Source organism: Ischnura elegans, chromosome 1 (genome assembly GCF_921293095.1).
Source record: "Ischnura elegans chromosome 1, ioIscEleg1.1, whole genome shotgun sequence".
In the NCBI taxonomy this organism is placed as follows: Eukaryota; Metazoa; Arthropoda; class Insecta; order Odonata; family Coenagrionidae; genus Ischnura; species Ischnura elegans.
Window position 1 is genome coordinate 130359329 of NC_060246.1, and position 16640 is coordinate 130375968.

General features: G+C 41.6%; 1 long non-coding RNA gene across 1 annotated transcript in view; it reads right to left on the reverse strand.

The window, feature by feature from the left end:
* Nucleotides 1–16640, reverse strand: part of LOC124169716 — a 103828-nt gene that overhangs the window by 12040 nt on the left and 75148 nt on the right. Inside the window, exon 3 of the long non-coding RNA XR_006867215.1 lies at nt 12407–12810. This is a non-coding gene — a long non-coding RNA (uncharacterized LOC124169716). The remainder of the gene's footprint in view (nt 1–12406; nt 12811–16640) is intronic.

Genomic DNA, 16640 nt, shown 5'->3' on the forward strand with positions numbered 1-16640 from the left:
CTCCCAAAAAATACTTCTTGCACAATAAAATTCCCAAAACAATGAGGACTAGCAGTGATTCTATTTCTCCAAGCTAAATTATGTAGCTGTTCATTAAAATTAGGCTATGAAGTAACATTAAATATGTACTACCTCAGGTTGAAAAATACGTAAATAAAAATATCGTGCTGAAGTGATGCACGAGCCGTAAAATAAAATTAATTGGACGGTTTTTAACCTTTGATGATATTTTTCCTGTGGAAACCACTTTATTCTCGATGGGATGGTATATTGACACTTGAATGAGACATTTAAAGCTGCAATTTTGTGCGAATGCTACGCGATTTATTGTCCATAATGAAGGAAAACATGGTTCAGAGAGGCTTTAATCGAAATACTATTTGCCTATCATTGACACGATGATTTACAAAATAGTTTTCTACTTAATTCTAATTCAGCAGTCATACAATTCGTCCCACTTCATGAATACAAGTTCTTAATGTTTTTTGATATAACGGCATCCCTAATTTAAAAAATTTAAAGTGAAGTTAAAGAAAGCCCTCGAAAACAGATTGCACCAGCACGTTGTTGGTAAGTAATTTCTGACATCGGATTAGCCGGGACAAGGAATTAGCTTTCGAAATATGTTGTTAGAGAAAATGATGAAGATTAAATGAGTTTAATTGATTAATTATGTTAGTAATTTAGAAAATTTAAGAAGAGTAGAGGAGAAGATTTTTGAAAACCTTAAGAAGTCGGCAAAACAACTTAATCGGCCACATTTTTAGACACTATGGCCCGATGAGAACAATCGGTGTAGGACAGGTGGAAGGGGATAACGGCAGGGGAAGACTGTGGAGGAGATACATAGAGCAGGTCATGACGGGTGTGAGACAGAGGAATTACGCAAGTGTTAAGAGACTAGCTGATGGGAAAATTGAGTCGAGAGCTGCGTCAATCAAGCATTCGTATTGATGACTTTTTATTCTGATTTTTAACAGCACTTTTCAAGCCAAAAGTGTCGCACATTATTGTGTGTATTTCGCAAGAAGTAATTCTTCATACTCAATAGCATTTGAATTACGTACCGCACTGGAGAGCAAATATTCTTTCGCACTCTTTAAAAGCCTAAGTTCCTAATGTATTTAGGTCAAAACTTCCTTCTTTCATTATAATAATCATTTTCCAATCACCTTTCAGGAATTCTCACTATTGCATTTCGTCTAACTATTGATAATACCAATCTGGGCCACCTTAACCCCTTATTTTTTAAATAAAATGCGGTAAACATTTCACGTGATAAGCTCTGATTCTGCAGGTGAGATGAGACAACCCCGTCCTTCACATGGTTGTCACGCTCCCACTCCATTGTTAGCCCCGTTGCTGGGGAGGAAGTCCCCTCATCGGACCCGTGTGCCCTCAGTCGGTCATCAAAAGTGCCTACGTGAGCCGAGAGGAAGACCTCCCAACCCACCCCACTCCTTCCCACGGGGAGGAGGGGGAATATCACATACGCACAGCCACAGGGATGCAACCACCACCGCCGGGGATTTCGATGGGAGGAAGTGAGCGACCCCCCTCGTCATATCCGCTGAGAGCACCACCGTGCAGAGACTATTAGATTATTTCCTAAGCAGTTGGCGAGACGATTGGAGGCTGGTTTCGGACGGACCCCGTGAAATTATTACACTCTGTCTTTCGATTCTGAAGCACTTCCGCATAGCGACGACGACGCCGTCTCGGAGAAGGATACGTGCTTTCTGCCCCCAAAAAAGTACCCCTTTCAATGCCCCCAGTCACGAGCAGTCTATCGGTGTTGCTCGCCTCCTCAACATCTTGAGGTTTTTAATATTCCCCTACACTATCACGACGTTCTCAACTCTTAGGCATTTCTTACTCGTCCACCTATTCAACAGCTCTCTCCCACTCATTTCGGCCTTTTCAACGACCCGTTATCCCTCAGTGCGCCTTCCGACCAATTTCTCTACCTCATTCGTTTATACCCCCCGTCAACTTCTGATCCTCCTCGGCCGTATTTAATTCATTTCCGTTCACCTCCATCTCAATCGAACTTACTCCATCGATCCGAATCCTAAGCGACATCGTAGTAGCTTCTAGTATATGTATACCCTCCGCGACGAGCAATTTTTTCTGGAAAAGCATTTTCAGTCGTGAAATTTATTCGCCGAGCTAATAGTGTCGCTCTTCATGGTAAGGGTCTCGTAAAAAAATAATTTTGCACATGCATTAACATTTTCCTTGGGTTCAACATTCGAGATATAAGATTTTCGTCGCATTCTTAAAACGACTCGGTTTTTATTTTCTTGAGAGATAATACTCCATCATTTAAATCATCATTCTACTATCAGCCACTTCAGGCTTCCCAGCATTCCTTTTTTTCTGACTTCTTCGAATTCCCAAAGACGAGGTCTTCTCCCCCTCCAATTGACGTATCATTTTCATTCCTACTTCCTCCCTGCCCGGCAATTCTTCGCCGTGCTACGAATAGCTTCTTAAAAGTGCCAAAACGTTTCTCCCCTCAACGCCCGTTGCGTGGCTCAATTCTCGAGGCTCCTAAGTCAAAGCTATTATCACATTTTTTCTGGTTACAGCCGAGTAGTCAAGGTTTTATATCACGTCTTCACACAGCTGTGTTAATTGTATCGAGGAACATTTCTTCCTTGATTTCAACATGAGATACTTTTTTTGGAATAGATTGGTCAAATTGAGGTCAAAAATGCAGGAAATATTATTAATTGAAATTAAATAAACAACACGAAACTGATAGAAACGATACCTTTACGACCTCAAGTCAATAGTTCAAACACGTATTAATGACTATCCATTCGACATTTTTATCTTTCAAAATTGAGGAAATAAATAAGAGTAAAATTATTGAATATAAAATGGTTACCTTCACTATTCGTGTATTTTAAAAGGGACTATTGAGAACACAACAGTTAAAGTTATTAAAGTAAGATAGAATTTCATCTACTGTCACCAAAAAGCATTCCAAACATTTTCCGAATTGAAACAAGTTGACTTTTTTCAGTTACTGTTTAACTCCAGGCCACATAAACAAGGACGACGTAAAACCGTTTTCCCTCTTGACCATTGATGTAACCAGATGACACTGAGGTCGAGTTTATAAACATCCTGAAATTAATACTTAAAATTTCCCGGATGATTTACCCCTGAAAAAATACGATTGCAGACGATGTTTTCAGATTCATCCGCCGCGGCCGAGTGCCAGAGGTAGTAGGAGTAGGTACTTCAGGTGGCAAGCGGTCTGCTTCACCGCCTGAGTCCGTGCATTGTCCAAGTGGCCGCTCAACACGCGTAGAATCCGAGCCAACTCGCAGAGCTGCGCCCGGAATTTCTGAATCGTGACTCGATCGGCCGGATTTTTTTCTCTCTCCCCTTTCCTTCGCTGCCATCTAAGTGATGATCATGGTGAGATGCTCCACTGTTCCCGGAGTGCCCGACCTCGATTAAAATCCTAAATCCCCGCACCGAAAGCAGCCAGGCGTTAAGGAAAAAGGTTGAGGGGATTTTTTTCTCCCGGGCATCGAAGTCTCTTCCTCAAATCCCCCTCTACGTCCTCGAAAGGTTCGCTAAAGCCTCTATATTCTCTCTTACAGACGATCCACGACTCGAGATTCAACCGTGAGGACGAATGAAATGTAACTGGAGTGGTTGGCACCCAGTGCAAGGCGAAACAATCACTTGGCAGAGGTGTATCTCCGATCATGAAAGAAATTTATGGGCATGCCGTGGGGAGGATGAAATTTTTAAAACGCTGGTCCTGCGGGGGAAAAAATGCCCACGTTAGCTGGCACGAGAAATCCGCTGCGTGATCGTTCCATGGTCCATTTTTCAAGGAAGTGACTTATCTACGTACGGTACTTGCGAGTCGCAGGGACATTAATCACAAGGGGCTAACACCAGTGTTATATTACCGGTGAGCAGGTTGAAGAGGAAGCGCTTATAGTCTCCTGCCCTTCGGAAATATAAGCTCACTCAACCGTTTTCATCGTTAGGTGGATACTTCTTCGCTGTGCAGTTAACGACGGTAGATTTTAACAAGCGATCTAAGGCAAACACTACATTTTTACGTCCAGCAAGTATAGCTATTGATGAAAAATGATACGTGCGATAAATAAACATATAAAAAGAACAATCCGTCCATGACTAATGGATCGCTCAATTCAAATCACATTGATGTCGTGGAAAAGAAAGCTAATTAAATTCTAACTCTGTTTGCACAAAACAGATGAGTAGAATATGGTACCAAGGAAATTGAGATCAAATACGAGGCTTGTCCGTAAAATAAGTTCCACGGGCTACCGCTGTCTGTGCCCGATGGGTACCAAAAATGCTCACTGCAGACCACCAGCGGCAGCGGGTTGAAGCGGCCCAAGAATTTCTCGCTTTTCACGGAACAACCGAAGAGGAATTTTTGGACTCTATTGCTAATTGTGACGAGACCTGGGTACACTACACCACACCGGAAACAAAGGAGCAATCGAAGCAGTGGAAGCACCCTTCTTCGCCCAGAGCAAAAGAAATCCTGAATTCCAGACAGATGAAGAGGTGCAAAACGCGGTTGTTAGTTTTCTACACGGACAGGCGGCAGAGTTCTATGACTCTAGTTTGAAGAAGTGGGTGCCTCGAATACAGAAGTGCATACAACGCAACGGCGATTATGTAGAAAAATAAAAGAAAGACTGAACTTTCCAAAAATGTACTTTTCTTTGCAATTAAACCAGTTTTTTTAATGTGAAAAAATTCGTGGAACTTATTTTACGGACACGCCTCGTACTTTGCTATACAGTATTACCAAGATAAAATTAATTCGGGTAAATAATATATATTTAATAATTGTGGAAGCTATTTCTACACATTCATCCTTCAAAATTGACTCATTTTTCAAAATTTTTCAGCCAAGGATTATCGTGGTGTTACGACTAAGTAAGCGGCAACGCCATTCCGAATTAGGTTGGAAAACATAAAACAGAGATTCATCATACCGGTTATCTCCAACATAGAATCTCAAATTCATTTAGAAATTTCTTGAATGTGACGCCCGTCCTTCACGTGGTACCACGTACTAAAAAGCGATTATGTTAATTCGGAAGACTTTTCCACCCTTATTAAGACTAAATCGCAGTAATTACGTTAGTAAGGACAAAAGAAAGGTCTAAGATTTTTCAGTTTTTTTATATCAAGAACTGTTAATAGGGATGGTTATGAATACTCATACCCTGACGACAAGGTCATCACGGTTGGCGGTAATGAAGAATGTGACCCGGTGTCTAATCCAAACAGCATTTCCTATAAAAACGGAGGAATTAGTTTTCGTCGCCCAAAAACGATCTGTTGGGCGCTCGGATGCAAGGCATAGCGCAGCGTCTCGCTCAGTCATCGCGACATTTATCTGTCCAAGAGGAGAGTCTTCCAGGTCGTCGGCTGCCAAATGGGTGACGACTTTGGGTGAGCAGGGCAAGAGACAGGAGCGCCACTCCAAGCCGTCTCCCCTCTTCCTCCCTCTTGTCGAGGACGCATGCTTGCAAATGAGACGCAGCGTCCATTGGCACAGGTCGGGGAGAGAGTCCGGAGTCGCTGGACTCCCTTCCCGCCGCGCGCGAAGTGGAGGGGAGGTGGGGCGGGAGGATCCAGCATGGAGGAGAGAGGGAGGGGAACATTTCTATCATCTCTCGATGAAGATCAACCGTAAAAGGATTCGAATATCATTTGTCATGCTCAGATTACTCCAGAAAGGCGAATTCTTCGGTGTCTGATGAAAAGACCGCATCCAGATTTTTTTTCTGGTTGAGATTGGCTAAATTTCGCTTTGAATAAACCGTTTGGAAACTCAACTTGCCTATAAAAGGAAATTAGACGTAAGGATCGAATTACTGATACTACTTATCCCCCTGAGATTAGTTTATTAAATCAATTTTTGACATCACTTCCATATAACTCATGGTAATAAGACTCAGAAGACGGTCAATGCATATGAGGGAGAATTGGAGAGAGTTCTATATGAGGTTTACTCATTCAGGTTACCACGCAACTCGAAAAATAAGCAAAATATCGAATTACAAAATATGGAGGCATTTTTAAAATTAATTAAAACTACCAGAGGAGAGTGAGGATAAGTAGTGAAGTCAATGGGTAATATCAAATAATACAATAAATTGGCAGCTTTATTCATTAAAATTTAAAATTATGGGTAAGAAAAACTTCCTTCTCACTAAAACTTTCCTACTTACATGACTACATTTCTCTGTGGGCAAGTATCGAGGTCCCTTATTGTTTTACGTATCAGAAAAGGCTATCTGAAAAATACAATTAGCTGAACGATTTAATTGATTCGCTTGTGCTATTCCCATCGAGTTATTTAGCGACCCATTCGCTCGGAGGCTCCCACGCGTGTTTCCCCGCACGAGGGCGTTCATACACGTCCGCGTGCCCCCGCCCCCTACACCACCCCCATCCCTGAGCAAACAGACACGCGGCACGCACAGCAGAGGAAGAGGTGGCCGATAGAAAGAGAGAGCCCTCACACCACTCACTCCCTCCCCCCTTCCATTCCTCCCCCCCCCCCCCTCACACACGTTTTATGCGCGGAGGAACAGATAACGGTCCGCCTCGAGACCAGTTTGCGTTGGTGGCAGCACTTTTTGATCATTTTGCATCCCGGTGCCAGAAGCGAAGGCGGCCGCGTGGGCCCGGACTCTTTCTTTGCCCTCCCTGCCCCATTCCACCCTCCCATGACTATCACCCCCACCCTCCTCCTCCCCCCTCGTTTCCACCTCACCGACCCGCTCGATCCAAACGCTGCCTCTTCTCCTCCAGCTGTGAACTCGGTCCCATAACCTGTTGAACGGTGACGAAGTCTTCAAACCTCTCTCGTCTCCCTTCCTCCACGACATCCCCGTTTTTCAGCTGATAGCGGCGCGGGAGTGGGTGGGTGGATAGTAGAGAGATGGGCGGCGGCGGAGAGGGAGAGGGGGGGAGCAGGACGGCGACGTATTGTTGGGGAGGAAGTAATGACGGGGTGGTGTGGGGAGGTTTGTGGTGTGAGGACGGGGTCTACTATTAGAGAATAGGCGCCACAAGAAAGGATGGCGTGGAGGGGTTCATCTGCCGAAATCAACGAAAACGCAGGCCATTGAGGGACTTGAAATCTGAACCTGATGGTCACCCTCAATTTTTTAAACTAAATTCCACCGAAAAATTTGTTCCACGAGTATGTTTCCGCAAAACGTTATTGAATTGGTGTATATTTCTTAAGCCATTTGGGTATGTATACTAAAATCGCATTTTCGTCGCCTTCATGGTTCTCAGAGGAGACGATTTCTCTACTATTTCAACCTTCAATTCTAAAGTATTTGATTGAGAGACAGCTTTGAACACAGCCATAAGAGGTCAAGCCGTCTCTAAGGAAACCTTACGTAGTAAAAGCCTAAAATAAAAGCAGAGATCAAGAAATCAACTCCGCGGGAAGTAAAGAACCAAATCTTTGTTTATAATATGATTACATGATTGTCTCTCTTCAAACTGCCAAGATAATACGGCCATTCGCCCTGAAAACATCAGGTCCTTTCTCAGAAAATTCTCTCCTCTGGGCGGACGCGAAATACGGGTCTCGTATGATATCATCCTCGCATAAACCCAAATCGGCAGTAGGCACCAAAGTATCTGCAGTGTTTTATTCTGTTATAAAAAATACATTTAAAATTTCGTTCCCATGTAAACCGTTGGAATATAGCTTATATTTACAAATACATTTCACGTGAGGTTTGTAAGAACACCACTGGTGACCTCATCTTTATGCCTCAAAAGCCTTTATGCCTCAACTACTCTTACCATGCATTTCACTCATCAGCGAAAAAAAATGTCATATAAGAAGACGGAACAACCGTATAGGCCACATATTGAGACATGATGGCCTGATGAAGACAATCGTCGAAGGACAAGTGGAAGGCAAGAATGGAAAAGGAAGACCTCGAACAAAATATATGGAACAAGTAAAGAGAGATGTGAAAGAGAAGAAATACGTAGGTATGAAAAGATTAGCTGATAGGAGAACTGAGTGGAGAGCTGCGTCAAACCAATCCTAGGATTGTTGACCAGTGATGATGAGGCCACCTGCCAAGGATCGCTGAAGGAATCTTGACAACATGAGAGTTTAGTCACGGGAAATGAAGCCCCAGTTTAGCCATAATACCGAGAGAGCAATTCAAGAGAAGTACTATTCCGTCGGATTAGAAGTTCAACTGGTATCCCTTCGGTGCCTTTCGTTAGAAGGCAAATAACTTCGCCGGGATTCTTTCCTCACCCTTCCTCCATTCCTATTGATCCGTCATCATCATCATCATCGTCATAAGTCATCAATCCGAAGATTGGTTTGACGCAGCTCACCATCCCGCTCTCATATCCGCTAACCTTTTCATAGCGACGCATTTATTACATCCTTTATAACCTGTTCCATGTTACTCTTAGGAACCGTCCCTTGCCCTTCTTCCCATCCATCTGCCATTATACGATCCCTGCCTGTCCAAATTTTCTACTCCCATTCACAGATTCTCAGGCCCATGCCCCAGGCGAAATGCCAAAACGGGTACTGCTGCCACGCTGACTCGCAATCAACCTGACCGCTCGAAGATGGAAGATTGACCACAGGAAGAAGTGGCAGTAGTTTGCTAATGCTGATATTATATAGATGAAATGGGAGCGTGACGCTGGAATTCCAATAAAATTTTTAAAATGGTTAGAATTTAATATGACCGATACGTTTCAAATCATGCCTTAATTAGTTTGGTACCATAAGATGCCTCGTGAGCAAGGGCGTACCCAGGATCCTAGAGGGGGAGGGGGCAAGCCGTGGTTGTTCAAGTTGTAGGTAAGAATTAAGCATGGAAAAGTTGAATGAAATCAACATTGTAAGGAAACTGTAACAGCTATTTATTAGTTTTTAAAATTATTTGCTTAAAAATACTATTTTCCTCAGAGACATTTGCGATTTTTGCTTCTAGGGGGGGGGGGGGTTTGGTTGGGTAGCTGCCCCCTCTTGCCCCTCGCAGGGTACGCCCATACTCGTGCGTATACACATCTGGAAGTGTGGGAGAAGGCGCAACTTGAAAAGAGAGGGTGGTTGAGAGATCGGTGAGACCTTTTGCTCTCAAAGATACATCACTAATGATCTTGGATTCATCTCCTCCCCTTAATGTTTTGCCTCTTCCTATCCTTCCAGGCCCTGACGGCAAATATACATGCGACTCATCTCTTTTGGCATCTTGATGACGAATGCATTAGTGAAACCCTAATTTATGAAATAATAATCTTTAGAATACACCACGCTGTATTTCAATGCGATTAAGTGGTTATGCGATTAAGTTATATCATCACAATGCTCTGCAACAAGTATCAAAGGGATAGCGATTATCATTTGATTTTTAAAAATCTAAAGGTCTGTAAAAAGGGATATAGATAAATAATTTATCTTATAAGGAAATATACTCGAGGTCTCTCTGACGATTGAGAAGGCGATTTCCCTAATAATTTGTGGGAAGAGAGATACAATTTTTTGAACCGAACGACCTCTCAAAATGTTTAAGAAAACATATTTCAACCACAACTCGAAAAATGCGATAATTTGATTTAAAAAATTTAAAATTTAAAAAATACACACGGGTATCGCAATATTTTGATTGTGTCTTACGTAGGACGTGAATGTTTCCATTATTCCAAATAAGTGAATGTTAGAACTCGTTTGGCATGAAGTGACTAAGGTCACCCAAATAAAATGGAACTTAAGATTTGGGAAAACGTGCAAACAGAATCAGTGAAACTTAATTTACGCTTACTAGAGGAATAAGAATTTTTAATGTATTTATTTATATGTGTTTCCAGATTTATTTTTGATGTTACTGATATTCTATAGCGAAGCTCTCTTTCTCAGTGGCAAGTCCGATGTTGATCATCATGATGGAGGAAAAATTTAATACATAGCTTGATAGCTTTATGTGTGGATTAATTAATTTATAATGTTTCAATGTACAGCAATATTGACGTAATGAAAACCAGAGGCGTGAAAAAAACGCGGTACATTTATTTGTGGGCATATCATAATTAGGTAATCCAAAAGTATCAAAAGTGTATAAGGAAAAACCTAAGGGGTATCCGGGGGTTTCGTAACCTAAGCAATATAGGGGTCATAAGTCTTCAAATGCTTGCTTACGTTTGGTTGTTGAAGTAGCTATGGCTGATGCGTGGCTTCAGCTTCGAGTACTTGTCAGGAAAATTATAAATAGGGGAAACGTGACAATCGAGTAGCGTTCGGTGATCAATATTAAGTCTTTGATGGCTGACCCACTTGTTCTGCGTATCGAGAATCAAGTACTATCCCTTTAAGGGGCCCATTTTTGGCGGTGACCCACTTCTTTAAAATCGAACCCAGGACCAAAATTTAAAGCAGTAGAATGACTTTGGCAAGATTAAAACTTTCAGGATACCCATTATTGATCAAATTGAAACCATAAATATACACTGGCAGACAATGGCTTTGCAAGTTCGCCAGCTGTAACTCCAAACACACAAAAAATCATTAAAATGAAGATAATTTTTAAAAATTGCCAAAGGAGACTGTTGATGTATCACTTTCCAGGAGACGGGACAGAAAATTTACGGTTTTCATTAGTCAATGTCAAATTATTCGTAGAAGGTACTACGCAAGTTTTGATGTTAATTAAACACTGAAATTATTATTTTCTTAAATAAATATCATATTGGGATAAGTAATATTCATACGTTTCATAGTGTCATAAACCGAATTAATACGTAATCACTCTTCTTTAACCTGAATACAACCAAATCAATTGATATGAACATCAACGGATAAGTTCACAATGGAAAATTATTTGATTGGATTAGGAACCAATATTTTGTCTCTGCGATTTTTTTTTCCTTTGCTTTCAAGGTCTTTGTAACCAAGCGCGTGACTGCGAAGTCTCATATTCTTGTAGTAATTTCAAATAATTGACTTGTTATTTGAAATTCGTGGCTATGTTTCAGAGAGCTAGATCTCCGCATGGCGTGCTGCTACCTACGGCAAAAGGAAAGAACTATCTCCGTTTGATATTCTACGAGGAGCGGCAAAATTTCTGAAAGTAAGCCAAAACCGAATTCGTCATCCGTATGCCACTCGTAAACAAATACTCCTTCCCATGACAAAATGAAGGTGACCTGGTAATGGCATTCATCCGATTTGCTAAGTAGACAGTGATGTTATGCCTAAAGGTAATTTTAAAATGACCGAAAAGCACAGATATTTGTAATGAAACTCATTTTATGAAGGTGAAGAAAGGTAACATCAATATTTCCTTCTGAATCACTCCAAACATACACTACAATGAGGAAAAAAATACTTGAAATAGATGACAATTCACACCTTAGAAAAATCTTGAAAATTCTAATTTGAGCATAATAAATCAATCTAAATAGGTTCTTTTTTCATTTCAATGAATTTAATCTCTAAAGTTGTTTTGCTAGACATGTGCACGTCGTTCTAGCATTGATTAATGATGATGATGATGATCGGTAATTATTAAAGAGCTTTTCCGTCTATATTTTTTTCTACAATTTTCCATTACATATAGCTCATATTTTTGTGCATGCGTTCTCTATCTCATATTTTTCAATAAAACCCCACAGAAGGCCAACTTTGTTGAGAGGTGAAGCATACCCTCCAGGAGCGATTCTACGTAACGCAATGAATCCCCCTTCACTCCTCCCCAAAAAATGACAGTAGTCCGTCCCTAATGACGGTCAAAGGTTACAGAAAGGTCGAAAAAATTACTTTATAAGTAATTAGGTTTGTAGAAGATAAATTCCAGTTAAATTCTGAATAGAACGATAGATCGGCAGTTTTCCATTCGTGTCCTCCTCCTGGTCTTTCCGAAGTGCGTAAACAAACCGGCGAGGGAGGCAAAGGAGATGGATCCCATAGAAGATGTCCAAGCGAGGACAATGTTTTCTTTACTTTCTCTCTCTTACGACGCGGAAGGACTCGATCAGCGCACACACATGCGGAGAGGGAGAACAAACGAAAAGAAGGGAGCGACCTCAAACGCGCGATGAAAAAAACATTTGACACGAGAAAATCAATAAAACGGCGGCGGGATAAGGAGACAGGAGGATTGGAGCCAGAAAGGGTGAACAGAAGAAAAGGGGGTAAGCGTGTGAGTGAGTGAGTGTGTATGCGGTGGAGAAGTGGGACGGGGAGGGGGGGAGAGAGAGAGAGAATGAAAGGGGTGTGGGGAACGGCCGGAAGGATGCGAAGAAAGAGGAGGAGAAATAAAGAGAGAAAGAAAGAAAGAAAGAAAGGGGAGTTGATTAATGACACGTGGGTCGTAACTACCGTTTCCCGGGCCGAGGGATTGCTCCCTCCCTTGGGGTCCTTGATTCGTCCCCTCGGCTCGCCTATCTCCCATCTGCGTCTCCATCATCCTCTCTGTTTCCGGGCTGGCCCAGTTCTATCTATCTCCCACCGCTGGATTCTCTTCTCACCACTCAAGAGCGCCGGACGACGTGCTTCGGCGAGGCTCTCCCAGGTCGCAAATCGTGGCCGCTCTCCTCGGGTCAGAGTTGAAGTGGGCGCGGCAGCTAAGCTCCTCGGCGATTTTTTTTTACATGCATAAAACCACCTCTTGTCGGGAGCGGGTGGGAGAGAGGAGCGGTGGAATGTAAAGAGAAGAGACGGGAGAGAAGGTTGGTCGGATGGTTGGCTCTGTTAAGTGTGGTTGCTTGTGGCTGGGCTGGTCCCTGTAAGAAAGAAATACGAGGGTTAGAAAGAAAATATTTCGAGTAGGCTTATATATGCGGTCGCATGCGCCTTTAAATAGTCATTGAGATGCAGTGTGGTTAGGTCCATTCACGGTGGAAAGGAGGCTTAAAGATAATGTACCAACCGACTTCGTGTTTCAAAATACTAAATCAGACATTTTCGTGCATATCATTTAAATATTTCTGCTTCGTGAGAAACATACTTGCATATTAAGAAACAAATAAAATTGTTTAATGCGTGGCATAGCTCATGCATGTATTTAATGGACCACCTTTTCGCCACATAACACTGTAGCGCTAATTGCATACTTCTTCCATATTGTAACATTTACTTACTGTAATTATCACTATGTCATTAGAATACGGATACACAGCTTTAATTTCATGAAAATCTATATACTTTTATACACCTTACTGGTAGCTTAATATTATCAAAACCATATCTGTGTTATACTCTTGATCTGCGTTCCTACCACTCTTAGGTTAATATTTCCATAAAAGGTCTAAGAAATTTACGTATGTCTTAATTCAAATTAAAAAATGTATTGTATGAAGAGACCATTTTTATAAAGACAGTCGGTTGGAGCCATTACGAAGGTCTTCTTGCGACATTTTAAGCAATTTATATTTCTATTCTCGTAGGAGCCATCGTAAATGCAAGCGTGCCTCATGAGGAATACGTTCAAAGTTTTCTACTTTCGTCTCCGTAAATTATGCACGGTTTCCAGTCGAAAATTCCTTTAATTTGACTCTATTTTTAAAACTTTTTTATTTTTTAACTCTATTTTTTTAAATAAAAATACGCTAAAAATGTTTACAAGCTCGCGAGATTGAAATATTGACGGCTTACCCTTGTTCTCTAAAATTTTCAAATTCGTACAACATATTTTCAGTAGCTACGACAACATAATTACTATGATATTCGTTAGAATGTGTTGAGACGAGTAAATTGAAAATAAAGCAGATAGACTCGGCCACTTCAATAACGAAATGATATTTCCCTTTGACGATGTGCTTATTACTCACAACATAACAAGTAATGGCACTGATGGTGGCCAATGACCATTAGCACGATTAATCCGACTGGCCGCAAAAGGTGATAGTGAAATCAGATGAAAACCTAAGTGTACAATCTCATCCTTTATTTTGCGATGATCACCGAAAACCATAGGAATGAATTTTCCACCATGTATCACAGCTCGCCGCAGAATAATCCATTGCGACAATTCTTCTCGTGGGGGGGGGGGGGGGGGGGGAGCGGCTCTTGCCACAATTTCGTTTCTGGTCCGCTTAGCTTCTTGCCCTCTCGTTGTGCGAGACAATGCTCCGAGAATGAGGTCGAATCACTCAATCCTACTGCTTTTTTGCCCACCGTCTCTCCATCCCTCAGAGGACCTCCAATTTTTTTTAGGATTACGCAACAAATACTGCGGCCTAGATACTGATTCCAATAGGATTTTCCAACCATATTTGGCATATGGAAAAAAGCCAAATTTGGTGATACCAATTTCCCTCGACACAACTCACGCCAAGAAAGGGCAGGAAAAAATGTTCGCTTAATTTTATTTTTCAACAGTAAAATTAAATTTATGCGTTTCACATATTTGATCTTTAAAAAACTCATTACTATGAGTTACTAATACTATCAAATGGAAATAATTTTGTATTCATATTAGTTGCTTTGGAGCAGCGATTAAATCGCCTCTGGCTGCATTGAACTGATCAATTTCATCGTTAATAATTTTCGAAATGGACACAATAAATTGAAATATAGTACTTAACTAAATACTGAATCTAAAATCTACATCAAAAACATACAAAGAAGTTGATAAGGATCGGATAAAATGGAAACACCAAGGAATAATCCTCGACGCTCGTCCGGAGGCGTAGCTTATTATTTACCGTACGATGTCACATTGCTTTCCACGAATATAGCGTTGATTTGGCCCCAAGCTCTCGTTCCTAGGCCTCTACGCCACCAAAGTACATATTTTCCTGTTCCCTCCTCCCTCGCCAAAGGAGCGCGTCCCGTTGCAATTTTCATTGTAGTGTGAATTTTTCACCGACTTCCTTGAGAGCCAAGATGGATAGCCATTCCAAGTAGATAATTGCAACACATAGTGGCCAGAAAGTACAATATACATAACGGAGGTGAATGTTCAACTCTCCACAGATTAACTATTTTTTATCATTATTTAAACCTCTGTGTGCAGAGAGATACCTTAAACTTGTGGAGCATAATGAGTTGCTAAGAGCTTTTGGGAGTCAGTTTTGAAAGAGAATGAATTTTTAGCGTCGTAAAATACATTTTCGAATGGCACAGTAGCGGATCATAGCCCCCTTAGCCCCTCCCTATCGCTAACATCCCCCCCTTGGACATTCAATTTACACTAGATAGAATGGTATTTTTGTTCAGACCCGCAATACTTCTGGGAGTTTAACCCCTATTTAGCCTCCCCTTGTCCCTATCCTGGATCCGCAACTGGTCAAAGGCATACCTACTCAAAACGTCGGCCGGGACGGTTTCGATATCATTAGACAGTATACGTGTGTAATGTGTGTAATGGCCGGAAAGCATGCGTGAAAAAACTAAAATGGCTGGATAAAATTAGAAATAAAGGTAAGATAAGATACTAAGATGAAGTAACAGAGAAATCATTGCTGTTTCTGACACTCATGCAATAAAAAATAAAGAATTAATTGTATAAGTAGGTGTTCTGACCCAAGAAAGTATCGCATTTTCCAAAAAATATAGATCTACACTCAATCTCACAAGCCCTCTTGGTACGCGTGTGGCGTGTGGTGTTAGGACAACAACCGAGCTGGTCAATGTATTTAAGTGATAACGAACTGAACATTTCGCAAACCCTTGCAGCAGTAATGAACATAAAATTTTTCTTTAAATTTGTTCGCGATAACTTGCATATGAAATCGTACCAGAACCTCAAAATATCTCTAATCCAACCATCAACCCACCGTATCCACGGTATCTCATCCAAAATTACGACTTTCGATAAAGACACCTTTGACCCTCAAAAGTACGGTCTCGCATGATATTCCGATATTTCCCACCCGATTGAACCCCGCGACGTTTGCTTCGCGAGATGCCATTAGGATAACGTGTTGCTGTCACACGCACATCTCGGTCCCTCGCCTCGAACATTGCGACCCCATTTCAGCCTTCATTTCCCGTTCATCGCTGCTCCTTTGTCTCCGTCCACCTTCCTCTCTTCATTAGTGCGGCACACTTGCCCGTGATCGATAATTAGAGATAAGACCTTTGGCATCGAATGGGCCACCGTAGGTAGGTACAATGCGTTCCTCTCGCACCGCTCATCAGTGCTGATCATGCAACATATATGGCGATGTTCTTGAGATACGAGATCAGTTTTAGAAAGGCCGCTTCAGGAAAACAGGTCATCGAGCACCACACGTGCAGTCAACCGAGACTATAATAAGAACATTCAATTCAAGAAAACAGTAGTTTTAGCGGATTTACTCTATTTCAAATGAGACAATTGAATAATTCGGATGGAGAGGAAGAAAATCCACATTCCCTTTTCCTTACGACCTTAAATCGATACTATAATACTCCTCTCCGATTAAATACATATAAGAACTTGAGGGTTTCCCGGTGTATCATCTGCAAGTACATCTCCCGGAATACCAAAAGTGTACTTGAGGCTTTACTGGTGTCGCGTTTACGGGTAAAATGCTTTGGTGGCGGGGGCAGGTAAATCTCAGCGTTTTTAAATATACATGTTACGCCGCGTAAAAGTTTACGAGATCAATACATGTAGCCTTGCTGT